The 14,862-nt window shown below is 40.9% G+C and overlaps 1 long non-coding RNA gene across 3 annotated transcripts in view; it reads left to right on the top strand.

The window, feature by feature from the left end:
- LOC119123952 overlaps positions 1-14,862 on the top strand; it is a 50,664-nt gene that overhangs the window by 15,637 nt on the left and 20,165 nt on the right. For 2 of the 3 annotated variants that reach the window (XR_005098149.1, XR_005098147.1), the window contains 3 exons: positions 3,080-3,126; positions 3,202-3,264; positions 5,177-6,116. This is a non-coding gene — a long non-coding RNA (uncharacterized LOC119123952). Of the gene's footprint in view, positions 1-3,079; positions 3,127-3,201; positions 3,265-5,176; positions 6,117-14,862 lie in introns of those variants that run through there. The other variant, XR_005098148.1, reaches the window with a different exon arrangement.

Below are 14,862 nucleotides of genomic sequence, written 5' to 3'. Positions count from 1 at the left end.
CTAGGAATGCACATAAGAGGGGGCAGTCAGAAATGTGAAGGGGGCATGTTCTTTTTTTTTTTTTACTACACATTTTTAACACTGTTAGTGTTTTCTTCACGGCAGTTGTTAGCTGTGTGTCCAGATCTCAACCTGGAGAAGTGGATTGCACTCTGTCAGGCCTCTACACTAAGACCTGTCCAGCTTGGGTGTCCCACCTGAAGATTAAAGCTTCTGCTGGTATTGCTCTTAGGAGTTGGAAGAAGCAGTAAAAACTCCACAATAAGGTGGCAATCTCTCAGGGGGGGGGAACATATAATATGAATGTTATATTAACTATTATTTGAGTTGTCGTTAATCATTAGTTATATCACGGGTCATTACGACGAGTTTGGTGGAGTTTTTACTGCTTCTTCCAACTCCTGTAACTTGACACTCTCTGGCTGCGTCTTGCCTCATTTGCATACTCACAGTGATTGGATGTTTACGGAGGGGCGCGGAGTCCTGACAGCAGGCTGTGTGAGGACACACACTGCACCGACATGAGAGAAGAGAGGGGGCTGATTAACGTGTGTTTCTATCAGCGGATTTTTCACTTCTAAAAGTTTGATTCGAGGGGGCAGGACATCTGTTTGAGGGGGCAACGCCCCCTCTTGCCCCTGCGTAGAGCCGGCACTGCTCCTCCAATAATCTATCTCGCACAGATGCTGAGTGTTGCCAAGCAGCCATAATTGCTGTAAGTGGTCTGGCTTTGCAAGAGTAATAAAGTGCATGTTATGCAATAAAAATAAAAATGACAGTTTTATAGCAATGCCTGATGGATGTCAAGGCTGGCATACTGTCTATTATTTTCTCGTCCCTCCGATGCGATACGAACGATACAAGTGCTCATATTTAGATTTTATTCTGTGTGACGGTCACAAAAGACATCATAATATTGGCAAGGACACTTAAACGTGTGGCATTACTAAGCGGGATAACTTATTTTAAACATTAGCAACAACATCAAACATCCGTGACTTTAGCCGTGACATAAATCATAGCGCTGTGCTATTCATGAAAAAATGAGATGATTTTAGTCACTGTTGACAGATGCAAGATGAAATTTTCCGCTCGCGTGTCCGTGTACAAGTAGAGGTCAGAAAAAAGGGGATGACCCCGGCAACCCAGTGTTCACGTTGCGCTGCTGACGTTCAAGAGGGCGGCACCATCCATCATCAGCTCGGCATGGATGAGCGCGTACCAATGGAGGCTGATGCCTTTGTTTTTATGGCACTATAATGGAGATAGACGCGGCAAGATGGGGACATCAATGATGCCTGACAAGGAAATGAAGGATATGAGTAGAAATTATATGGAAGCACACACGCACGCACGCACGCACACACACACACACACACACACACGCACACAATAATATGTGGCGTCACAGGCAAGTGAGCTAAAAGATATGGCGAAGTGACTCGGGAACCCTGATGGGAAGGGAATGGGATTAGACAGCAGGCTAAAGTCAACGTGACACATTCACTTAGGACAAGTAAATTGCAATTCATCATGTGTAGCAGTGGCGACATCAGGGGGGGGGGGGGGTCAGTGGTGGGCGTCCCCCTAAATGATTCCTGCGACATCAGAAACCAGGCTAGATAATAACTAATGTTACAATAAAGTTGCATATTTTTGGGAAAAAAAATTTTATTTAAAAAGAAAGGGAAAAAAATGAGAGGTTGAATCATTTAAAAGGGTAATAAAGCTGTATTTATATTGAGATCTTTTTTAAAGTAAAATTTTAAAACAATTTTCATACTTTTAATTGGAAAATTACCATTTATTTCATTTCCTTTTACATCTTGCGCAACAGTGAGTGAAAATGAGCTGGCAGCACTGCGGTTTGCTCAGTTTGAGGGGAAAAAAGGCCAATCCCCCGATTAGCAGCATTGACCTTGAACGTGAACAGTGATAATGAGCGTGCGTTTTGTTCGCGCACGGGCTCTCAGGTCGTCGTCCTCCAGAAATGAGGAAGCGGCAGACGGAGCATGAAGGGAAGGCCGATGGGGTCTGCGGCACTAAGCAGGATTGTCTGACAGGATGTGCTTAGTTACACACCAGTCCAGGCTACTCGTCCAGACCGTGTATGTGTGTATGTGTGAGGTAAGGAAAGATTTATCATAACCCTCTTTTGCCTGGAGAGACTGGAACGTATCCCAAAAACGCCAGCAGTGGTGACAACATCATCAACAACATGTAGCCACACACAGGCACACAAATACAATACACATGCATTCTTCCACACGCTCTCTCACACACACGTGCACACACGCACACACACACACGTACAAACATGCCGAGCCACTAGAGAAAAACGCCGCCAATGTGTTTAGGAAACTGCTTGGCCTCGTGAGGAAACAATCTTTTCTTCTCCTTTTTGTCCTGAACAAACACACCTTGACATACTTTGGCCGTGTTTACATTGTAGTGCACAATTTGTTTTGACTGTTCCATTTCTATTACATCATTGAAGTTGAATTTTCTGGGGGAAAAAAAAAACACATTACGATGAGAAAGAAATTGTTCCTTGAGAAACATCCTCACTATTATAATAATAAAGGTGACTTTAGCTGCCATCGTGTGACATCGCCAGGCAATTACAAATCTTTTGTGGGCTTTAATTACGTTTAAATTTGCGCTATTTGTGACGGGCCTTGGTTCTCTACCACCGATAATGGATTTCATTTAAATAGAGGACTATTAAAAATAATACATAAACCATGACTAAAAAAAATCGACAACATGAGGGGCATGAACGATGAACTGTGATGTAGTCATTTTGAGGGCTTTGCTATCATAACATCATTGTAGTTAATGGCCTTCCTGGAAACATGACAAGCCCCCTGACGACTTGTATTAATTTTTTTTCAGTTTCTTGCATGACTTGAAAGTCATTTGCGGCAGATATTAAAATTACATGAAGCCAGCAAGTGGGTGGCTGGGAGATCATAGAGTGGGCCAAATGCTTAATGGTGCCAAATACTTCTCAGGGGATTAAAAAAGTCACTTTTTCTTTTTTTCTGCTTTTGGTTCCTCTGCCGGAATACCAATGAAGATGGAGCCCAGCCCTGTCGAATGAAGCGTCTGACGTCCTCGTACCAAGTAAGTGAGATGAAAGCAACACATGATGATGATCAGTACTTCCCGGGAAGACTTTGAATATTTCATGTGTCCTAGATTCCGTCTGTCCCTTCAGTCCCCACCGCCTCCTGCCGTCCTCCCCTTCCAATTTGGATCAAGGTGAGCACTTCATTTCAACACCTACTCACTCATGTGTGAATGCTGAGTAACATGGGACTGTGTGTTGTACTGCCTGAAAATTTGCTGTAGCATATTTTCAAATTCGTCACACACAGAACCCTCACCTCACCTAACCTTAACCTTAACCCCAGACACTTTTGTATACAGGAGTACCTATTGTCACGTCAGCTGCCTGCATAATGTATAATTAGCCACAGTGGCTGGCCTTGTTGCTATGGTTTCACCGCCATCCCCCCTTTCTCACCTTGATGTTATTCAAGTAGGTTCTAACAGCATAGAGAACAAAACAAAACAACAATAAAACAACATGGCAGATTGTTAATTAGAGTAGTTTTTATCATCGTAAGCGCTACATTTATTGTAGGTTTTTTTTTTTCAAGACCCGCCGGTATAGCCGAGCGGTCCGCTGTTTGTTTTTCCACTTCATCAGACACCTAATAAGCCTGAAAACAAGTTTGTTCTACTCTAGCGACACTTGTGTTCAAACACGTGTTTGTCTATCTTCTCTATTATCTCGTGGAGTCCTGGCAAGGTGATAAGCGATTCGCAGCATTGATGTACACATCTGACCCACCTGAGCTGCCTCACGTTAATAATTCCTGACATTTCCACTTCGACAGCATTCAAAATGATTAGGCGCAAGAGCCTCTTTTTTTTAATGAGCTGCATTGTGCATAAAAGAGAAAAAAGTAATAAAAACAAGTCTGGACACAGAGGGGTAAAAGTTTCAGTTTTTGAGGGGGTCTCCCCATTTATCCAACAACACAAAAACAAAGAAAAGTTGAAAGAAAAGCTTGCTAGAGAGGTCAGAAAAGTCTGCAACATTCAGTGTCTGCTTGCTTTGTAATCAGAGGTTTCATGAGATGGAACCAACTCCCAAAACCCGATTATTGTAAACGGTATAATAAGAGAATATTAAGTAAACAAACAATTAAATGTCATTTAAACAAAGCTGAGCCTTGAGAAAACAATGAATATCTGTTTGCCTTCTTCTCCACCACAGTCGGCCACCTCGAGGCACACTTGCAATTTTCTTTGTAAAAGTAGACACAAAATGAATTATTGTTTAGATAAAACCAGCGAAGACAATAGCAGAATGCAAGGTTTGGAACTAAATGACCCTGCCTCAAAAAAAAAAAAAAAGCATAGACCAAGCTGGTTTTGTTGTTTTTTTCCTGGTATTCTTTCTGTTGTTACCAGCAAGGGCAAACAGCAGCAAAAGCAAAACAAAAAGAATCATAGCAACGATTCTTCGGTTACTGCTAATCGCTCTCCCAACTGAGCCAAAGCCACCCATCAAGGCTGTTGTCCTGCTAGTAGCTGGCAACAAGCTGGAGCTATTTAGCACATCCATGCACTTTAACCTCACAAATTAAAATGATTTACTTATCATTTTTTAAAGGAAATACAAAAATGCTGACATTTTTTTTTGGATGTGCCTGTTGTTGGCCTTCTTTTTAGTGCAAGTCATTGGTCGCCATTCAAACTGCCCCCAGGGCCTTTTCTTTACAAACATTTCAAAATTGCCTATTTTGCAAAAAGGCATATTTTTAAGACAATTGGGACTTGAAATTGTTAAACTGCAGAAAAAAAAAAGTATAATAGTGTATCTCCTTTAATGAATCATGTTCGACCGGTGAGATCGTCTGCCGTAACATGGAAATGTGAAGATAATTATTAGCGCCTGGAGCCTACTGCCATCTTCGTTTTTAGATGTCAGGTGGCCTCTTGAGACGGTCGTTTTCAAGATAGATACCGTACTCGGCTTCACCTGTGCTGACGATAACAACCGTAAAAGAAAAAAAAAAGGAAACACGGATCAAAGCCTCGCACATCTTTGTCTTATCTATTACAGATGGCACTGCGACTCACTGCTTCGTTTATTTTCCAGATAACGCGTAGGTGCACATATTGACTGTACTTTGATGACCTGGGAGCTTCATCTCCTGTACACTACGTCTATACTTTGACACGTTGTCCCCAGTGAGTCACAATGTACAGCTGATTAAGGTGCGCACGTGTGCAATTATTTCTTCCCATTGCAGGGTCCAAAAGCGTTCCACTGGCTATCAAGTACATGCCACAGCAGCAGGTGGCGCTATAACCTCTTACAGTCACACCATTTTTGCTTCAGGCAATGTTCAGGGGATGCATTTGTGTGGACTGATTTACAGCCAATTGTCACCATTAAACCTTAATTAACTCTTAAGCCATTTTTTAAAAGTAGCGTTTTAATATGGGCAGCAGAGAGGATAGCAATTTGCCTCACGGTTTTAAATCTCTGCTTGGTCCAAGTTCTTCCTGTGCTTGTATGGATTTTCTCCGGGTATTCCAAAAACATGCACACTGGGACAGACTCTAAATAGTGCATAGGGGTTAATGTGAATGCCTGTTTGTCCATTGGTGCCCCGTGATTGTCTAGCGACCAGTCAGTGTACCTAACAAAATAGCTAACTGACATTTTGCAAGTTGGTGAAAATAAAAAACATGCCATGAATAAAAAAACAAGTTAAATGAATGTTTTTGTCGACATGTCTTAAGAGTGTGTGTACGCCAGGAAGGGTTTGACATTATTATTCCTCGCATGGAGCAGTCGCTGCTAAATCTACATGTTTTACACTTGAGCTGTCAAGCCTTTACTGCGATGAAGATACTGCTCAGATGTTGCCTTATTATCTTCTAGGCTCAGCTTGCACACAACTTAAGGCCTCCAGCAGTGACTGGCAAAGTAGAAAAGTCACTTTTTTAAGTCACTTCTGTCACTGGACAATTATAATATTTATGAGAAGAAACCTATGAAAATGTGCAGTTTTATTCTTTGGATGCTAGATTTAAATCCCTGCACATAAAAAAATTACATATGAAACACACTGACGAAGAAAAGCAGTCAAGCATTTTTCAGTGTAATTGAACAACACAATGACATAAATGGATCTGAGGCTCCTGTTCAAACTGCTGACAGGAGCAGAAGAACACACCTCACTGAACAGGGGATTAAGGCACTCTGTGTCTGTGCGTTTTCATCTTCTATAACTTGCTATAAGTCTTTGCAAACAGTAATCCATCTCAAAATGACCGACTGGTGATCATTTTTTTTAGTCATGTGGCTGTGCTGTGAAGTGTCCTCTTCTCTATTCGACATGTTGTCCTGTTATAGCAAGTGAATAGGAGAGAAGAAACTCAGGAAAGTAAGAAAAAAAACACGAAAGAATTGTTCCAAATACATTACTCGGTGTTTCAAAATTTACGTTGAAGAAGATAGACCTGGGACTGGTGATAGGACATCTTTTCCTTCCACTCAAGAATTCAGTTTCGTCAAAAGCGGTCATGAGCCTGAGGGATGGTAACCCATAAGTGATTATAAACAAATAAACAAAACACAGAAAATGCTCCAGGGCAACGGCATCGCAGAAAAAGTGGAGGCTGTGCTAACATTAAACTGTAATGTCAAATAGGGCCTCAAAGTATCATCCTCTGGACTGCAAGTGGCCCTCGGCCACGGGTTTAAAACCCTTCTCGTAGAATCTGTGGACCTGACTGTTAAAACCACCCTGAATTAACAGCGAGTAATTACAGCCATATTTGAAAATGTATAGTACAGTACATGACGAGTGGCGAGTGGTGATGAGGAAGTGGCCTCGTGATTGACATGATTGAGATGACGCTGGCTGAAGTAGTAGGAATTGTTGATGGCACTTGCCGGTTTCCTGAAATAAAACAAGTTGACGAGTTTATGTAAGGGTTGTTTGGTTCTGCAGGATTAGGAATTGCGACAGCTAATGATGCCATGATAGGCAGTCTACTAGTTGTTGTTGATTCTAATTTGGTCTCTGATTGGACACCTTATGGATGACAATGTTGGCACACACCGAGGTAGTATTATTATGAGTACAGAGACACCAGAAGGACAAAAACACAGAGACACTAGAAAGAGACTTTGACTTCAGACTGCATTTTGCATAATTTCAAAGGCACATTCTAGATTGTAATTTCTACAACACTGGCTAAGGTTTTCCCAAGTGAGAAAGAAAGTCAATTTTTCCCCTAATGTAGTGAAATACAAGCATGTATATCATACCCCACTAATCTTGTGTAAGTGGCAATCAACCACTAAAATCACTGGAGCCCCTAGGAGAGCCCTTCTTCAAATCTTCCACTGCAATTGAGCTTGAATCCAAGGCGCCACGTTCAGACACTTTAGTTTACTAGTAATACAGGAGCGAGCATTCATTCGCTTGTCATTAGATGGTAGGTATTACCCAGGGGTCACGTTGAACGAATGTGACTAATGAAGATGGTTTGACAGCACACATGGGCAGTGATATATTTGTAGCTGACTCCCTTGAGTGTCTGTGGGATTGTTCACTGTCCCCATCACCGGCAGAGGCATCCCGCTTGTTAACATCTGCGTAAAAGCGTGTTTGAATTAACTGATGCATGTTGCTGGGCTTCACTTCTGCCCGTATTTCGCTGTGAGCGCTATGTTGTTCATGTTTCTATGTTGTTCATGTTTCTATGTTGTTTGCACGTTGAACTGTATATTATTTATTGTGCTTATCTAAAAGCATGTATTTCAAAATATTTACATTTAATTTAAAAAAAATATTTTTTTCAAAAATTTATTAAAAGCACATATTTCAAAATATCCACAATTAATTAAAACATATTTTATAATATATTTTATAATATAAAAAAATATTGAAAAAAAATTCCATCAAGAAACATAATGTAACAATGTGGCCCATGAACTAGCCTGTTAACTAAGTCTGAATTTCAATTATATTCAAGTTTTATTTACTTGAAGAATGCTTGTGTTGGAAGTGCCTACGAGGTGTACAAAATGTGTATCTTTTTGTGTATGCATAAGGTCCCTTTTTTTTACAGTGTTTTCCGAAGCTCCTGCTTCTTCTTCTTCTTCTGCTTCTTCTTCCGGCAATGGCGGTGGCAAGACAAACAAGCCTCAATCATGCAGCAAAGCGAAAGTCAATATATTTCTCAATGGATGTGAGTGAGATGCCCAGGGCCTATAAAAATAATGGAGTGTGTAACATTATTCGCGGTGCCACAAATGGAAATAGCCTAGAGGGGGAACTAGCTCGCATAAGACAGCTCCGCTCATCTGTGGGGCGATGGGGGGGGAGGGGTGGGGGGGGGGGGGTTCACTGCAAACACTTAACCGTTGGGAGACCTGCAGCCAAAATTAGATGATTACAAAAGCCTCATTACTATGCTCTTCTGTGCCGCACGCATCCCCGCCGCCACGGCTGTGTACAGGATGGCTTTTCACAGCAAACCGATGGGAAAACCCAAAATAATCCCATGTAAATTCACCAAAAAACATCTTCGTGCATTCTCTGATTCTACTGTAAGACTGGAATGCATGACAATCCTAAATTAACATCCGGGGAAGTTGTTTCTTCCAAATGCTCTTCACCCCTGCACCTAATTGTACTGCGTCTACGCTTGAGTTCCGGCTAATTCCACAGCGTTTAATTCATTTCTTAAAATATTCATTACTCATTATGAACCCCCTAAAGGGGAATTCTTTTTTTGTTGTCTTATATTTTTTGTTACACAGTTACAGATGGATTGTAGGGGTAAGGCTCGAGGAAAGTAATGTCTTCCCAACATTTATCAAGCCAAAACATGTTGTCCACAGTTTTACATTATATTTAGATAAGGTGTTTTTTTTGTTGGCAAAAGGGTGTTTTGTAAAGTATTATAACAACATCAGGGGTGCTAAATAATTATGACGCCTACTGTCAGTGGAGAATTTTGGCATGTGTAGTGTGTGGTCGTACAAGGTAGCATTTGAATTTTGAATTACAGTGGTTGGCCACTCATTTGCTGAACACCACACACTGCGTGACAGTTGCTCTGGGTTTTGTCCTTGCCGTTTGGTGTGCAGGGGCCTGATGAGGGCAAACATTACAGAAAATGGATAGATCCTTTATCAGTCCACTTTGTATCATGTGAGCCACCCCCTAGTTCTTCAACCCCAAACCCACAGACCCCTTCCTCCCCCTGACCCATCTAATCCTTAATTAACGTGTCTAATTAGGCCCCGACAGCAGAGGTCAATCAAGTAATTACAAAACGAGGGATGAAAGGAACACGGGAGCGGTGAGAGCGTGACCTGGCAGCATTAGAACCAGCGTGCACGTGTTTTCGTGTGTGTGTGTGCTCAGCCTGAGGCGTACACGCGTGCTTGTAGGCATGTGCAACTTTCACATGCCGTTCACATGATAAAAGACTGGTAATCCAGCCAGCCAGACTTAGAACCTCTTTCTATTGATCTAAGGCCAAAGAGCTGGCATGCACACCTATGACTTCATCATGTATGTGTGTGTGGTGTCACGGGATCAATAGACGTGCAAGGAGCTTATATTTTACAGCCTCATCGATATCGACGAGCAGTGTTTTAATCAGTGGCGTGCATCTGGCCTAGAAGCTGTCTGCCCCCCTGGGATCTGCCCCCTTCGATATTGCTTTTACACTATGTGTCGTGAAGCAACGGCACCATATCCAATACCTTCCACCATCATACTTTTTACACGTTATATTAAGTAGTAGATTTAAAGACATGGCACATCATGTGACAAAAGTAATTCAACGAATTAACAATAAAAAAACAAACAGTGGACGTCGACCATGCATAGAAGCAGTAAAGTAGAAACAAACAGGAACAATCATATTGGCCATCAATGTTTTTTTTTTCATGTCTTCCATCCAGTGGCAGGCAGTCATATTTATTGAACGTGAACCGTTGATCAGTGATTTTTGTAACGTTAATACATGCTGAGCACATCTGAGCGCAGACAAGACAGTCAATGAGTAAACGCACCTTCATTATTCCACGATAGTAATTCGAACCAACGGCATATCAAACGCTAATGTATCTAATTAAGATGTTAGTTCAGAGGTCGTGAGCTTTCATTCTGAATTTTAATGTGGTCACGTGTTTGTCTGTCAAATTCTGTATGTCTCTTTTTTCCTATTTGCTGCCATTTTTCCCTGAGATCCTTTTACGCCCCCCCGCCCCGCCGAGCAATTCGTTTGGGGAGATTAATAGAAGCGAGTCTTGTCACAAATGATCCACTGTGCATTTCTCTATTAATCCTGTGAACCGTTGCTTGTGCCTACTCTGACATTTTCTCTGCTTCCGAGTCTTTTCGTAAACGTCAGCAGAGCATGTGACAAACGTACGTATTTACCCCTAAATTGTGACCAGTCAAACCAGTCACAGGGGTCAGAGGGGGGCGTGGACCTTGTTTTGTTTGTTCCTGCATGGAATTTTCAAATATTTACTGGGCAGATTGGATCTTAAAATGATGAACAATCCACCTTAGTCCCAGATGGCCTAGTAACAGATAAACAAACATCAAATTATATTTTTTAACTATATTTCATGGAGCACTATGGAATGAACAGGAGGCTACAAATAGCCCACGGGCCACAGTTTGGACCCCACGTTTCTTATTCTAGTAGAATGTGTGTAGCGGACATCCCAGAAGAGAACTCATATCGTGGAGCAGAATTAGACAAGCGCGTTGTTGTTGTTCATGCAGAGCTGCGGGAGCACCGCGCAGGGGGTGGTGGGTGAGGGAGGAAGGGGTGTTCGCGGGGGTTCATCTAAAAGTGTCACCCGCTGCCAAAGATAACACCCCATTGAAATTCATGGAGGCTGAGTTAGTCATGAATATAACAATGAGGGGATGAGAAACCCATGCGTGCCCAGGCGCACACAAACACAATACGATCTCTCACACGCACCGGAGCAAACACCTATTTCGCACCCGGGTGGCTTGGGATGTAAATGTATTAAGGAGTGTGTGTTTGTGTATGTGCGCGCTTGTGTGACGTGGGGTGTGGTGTGGAAGCAAAACGGGGATCACCACTCCTTTTCAAAGCCCAACAACAGAGGCATGTGATGAAACGTGGCAGGATGAAGGGAATAAAGGCATGCATGCATAAAAGTTAATAAAGTACAAACATTTTGTTACTATATTGTCCTCTCCGTTCAGGAAGTAGGACACACATGGGCATGGTTTAGGGGTCCTTTAAATGGGTTTATTTAAGTGTCGTATAGGTCAGATGATCAAGAAAATTATGGTTATGTTTATAATGAGATGTTTCTGTTATGATCTATTAGTGGACAATGTGGAAGCATGTTCATATACCATCATTTCAGGACTATGAGCCGCACCTGAATATAAGACGCACCATCTGAAATTCGGGAAGAATCTTGTTTCGTTCATATAGAAGATGCGCCGGACTATAAGCCACAGGTGTTTTAGTGTTCAATATCCATATGTAAGAGAATATACACAAATCATGCAATATCACAAAAATCATGAAAACTCCGTAGATAAACTGCACCTGACGATAAGCTGCAGGATTCAAAGCGTGTGCCTTATTGTCGGTAAAATACGTAAATTTGTGAAATACGGTAAAAATGTTATGAATAAAATTATACATTTTAAACAGTACAATTTGATGCACAGAGCAAGTCGGTAAGTGTGTATTAAGAGGATTTTGTGGAAAATCTTTTGGGAAAAAGTGAAGTGTGGAGAGTTTGAAGGAATAGTAGATTAGAAGTTCAAGCGATTTAAATTTACTTGTTTGCATCGGACTGGTCACAGCCCAGCATAATTGTCACCTGTACTATAGTTTGATTATGCGAGTTGTTAGAGTAAGGAGATTCAAAAGATTACTAGAACACTTTCCTTTTTTTTTTTTACATACTTATTATGCTGTGCTAGATTGGACTGGTTAACTTCTGTTACTTGCATTTAACAAAGGTTTCACGATGCCAACGTCTTGGATCATTCCGAATATAATTGATCTCAATGGGAAATGTTGCTTTGAACGTTTTTTTTTTCTGGCAAGCAATCTTACAGCATGTGATGAAAGGAAATGCTGATATCCCGTGATATCCCTTTAGATGTAAATTTTGCGGCTAAACGATGACCTGACACAACCGGCCCGCTTTGAACCAGCCCAAGTGTTTGATGGCTAGGGGGATGCATTCCGGGCATTTGTCTGCGCAAAAGTGTGGACTTTAGTGTGTCAGATCAATACGACCATTTGTTCTTTGTGGTTGGATGTGTTTCTGTTCTCATTTATTAGGCCAAGGTAATAACTGCATATGTTTCCTATGCATAGCAGAGGCAGAAGACCTAAATCACATGACTTGATGCAGACAACTATAATGTGTATGATAATATTTAGTAAAGTTGATAAATTGTTAGGCTCACCAACAGGTGGATTTTTTTTCTTAAACGTCATAGCTATAAATGACAATGAACGATAAAATTCGTATTGGCCAGATTTTTCAGCTCAAACAAACAAAAAAAAATATTATGTGCGAGGGAAAATAGACATTTTTGAAATCAGTATCAAAAATATGTTTAGGGAGACTTAAAGATTTTGACGGGTGTAATGAGAGATACAATTTCATAAAAACTTGCCAGCAAGGAGACAATTCTGTATATCCAAATACCATCACTGTTTTTTGCTTGATTGTCAAATTTTTGCCTTATTGAAAATAACTTGAGAACAAATGTATCACCTCTCTTTGACCCTTGAACTGTCTGAAATGTGGCATAAAAGTCCATCTCTTCCTTGCACTGGAGGAGCCATTCGGCATTACGTCGCCTCAAGATTGAAAGTCTGAGAAATACTCAGTATGAAGTAACTCAAGGAAAATGTTTTTTTTTTTTGTTTTTTTGGAAGTTCCTGAAAAACAGCAATTCCGGAGATGCAAGGATGTATGACTCCCCTCATGTTAAGGCTTGTAGTTGCTGCTTGGTCGCACGCAATTAAAAGTGTATGGCTGCTGGTAAGCTTCAGCAGTGGTGGTGCTTGTGCATAATGGACGAGTTCCCCCCATCAACCCCCTTCTCAGGAGCAAAGAATACATTATACTAGCCCCGGAATGACATGACAGCTTTATTACATTAATGAAATACAAGAGCGATCCTAGCATAGTGCAATTATACGAAGAAGTCATTGGTAGCGTTTTGGTTTTACTGATCTTATAATTGGACTCGTGCGTGTTCTAAGATACAACTCATTAAATCAACATTTTGCGTCGGCAGTCGTACACACCTCAGGCTTTTAAGCGGATTCAGGCAGCATTTGCAGTATATTGGTCTTCATTAATAAAAAACAATCGCATATTTCTATTGTACAGAGCCTAACAAATGTATTAAATTAGGACCCAATCCAAAATGTATGCCCTAAATCAAGTACAGTGGGGATTACCGAAACAATTAATAAAAGGTTTATCATGAATCTAATACGTTGATGCTGTAGTATCCTTTTTTTCTTGTGCTACATTAATGTACAAATGATTTAAAGAAAATGGAAAAAAACTAAAGTGTATAATAATTTTGGGATTAAAATGTGAAAGTAAAAGAAAATTATAGAGATTAATTTTGAGTATGAAGAGTTCAAACTCACTTGTTGATCCTCATTCCAAATTGGTCAAGTCAAGAGCTCAATAGAAAATAAGAGTTCTCACTAAAACACCCCATGACTGGATATTTTATATGGGCTGTGGTGTCATAGTAAAGCATTGTAACTAATGTTCTCAAAACAGGGTTCATTGGATTTCAGTCGAAAATTGTAGAAAAACGGAACTAGAAAGTGTTAGAATAGGACAGCAACACAAGGAAATATAATATACTGTATATACACTAACTCTCCCTTTTCTTAAGTAGAAAAAGCCAAAGACAAAGCAAACGCCACAGCAAGTAAGACCTCAAGGACGTTCAACTCCCGAGGTCCCTCCACTCAAATCTAACAACTTCCCTCTAAATGGGAAAACCCATTTAGTGGAGAACCTACAAAGGTGAAGTGGAGTTACAGTACACAAGCAATCAATCCAGAGAGTAGGAGTAGAGGAAGAAAAAACACACACTATATTGAGCACGATGAATGGAGGCGGGCGGGTTTCAAGCTGGCAGTTTTCTCTCACTTCTTTCAGTTGTGTTTTGGGGAGACAAATAGTCTGTAGCATAGAGGACACAACATCCTCTCTACAGTGAAGAAATTCAAAGGTGGCCCGGATATTTCGTCCACTTAACACACCACGGACAAAGCAGGACACAGTAGGACATGTTAGAAGCCAGAGCGAAGCGGTGTCATTACTTTTTGAGACTGAACAAAATAAAAAGGCATTTCTTGTTTTTTTTCTCCCATTTTCCACGACCTGAACTCAAAGCTCAAAGACATTTTCCATGTATGCAAAACTGCGATCTTGTATGTGATTTCAATTCAATTGGCTGCATGTGGGTTGTAATCGCTTGATATGTACATAACGATAGTGAGTCTACAGAAAATTGAACATTCCCCAGGTAGGCTTCTGGAAAGCATCCAGTAAGAAGCAAAAGGTCCATGCCGGGAACTAACTGTTTGCAGCAAACCTTTATGACAATCTTTTGAATTACAGATGTGCCGTTATTGTTTGTGTTTGTTTCCTTTTACGTATAATCATTAGAGTAAACACAATAAAAGAACATATCATGGCTTCATTCATGCATACGATTGCATATTATATGTGGATTCCCTCGT

This window comes from Syngnathus acus, chromosome 6 (genome assembly GCF_901709675.1).
Source record: "Syngnathus acus chromosome 6, fSynAcu1.2, whole genome shotgun sequence".
NCBI classification, from domain to species: Eukaryota; Metazoa; Chordata; class Actinopteri; order Syngnathiformes; family Syngnathidae; genus Syngnathus; species Syngnathus acus.
This window is presented reverse-complemented; position numbering and strand designations above follow the sequence as displayed.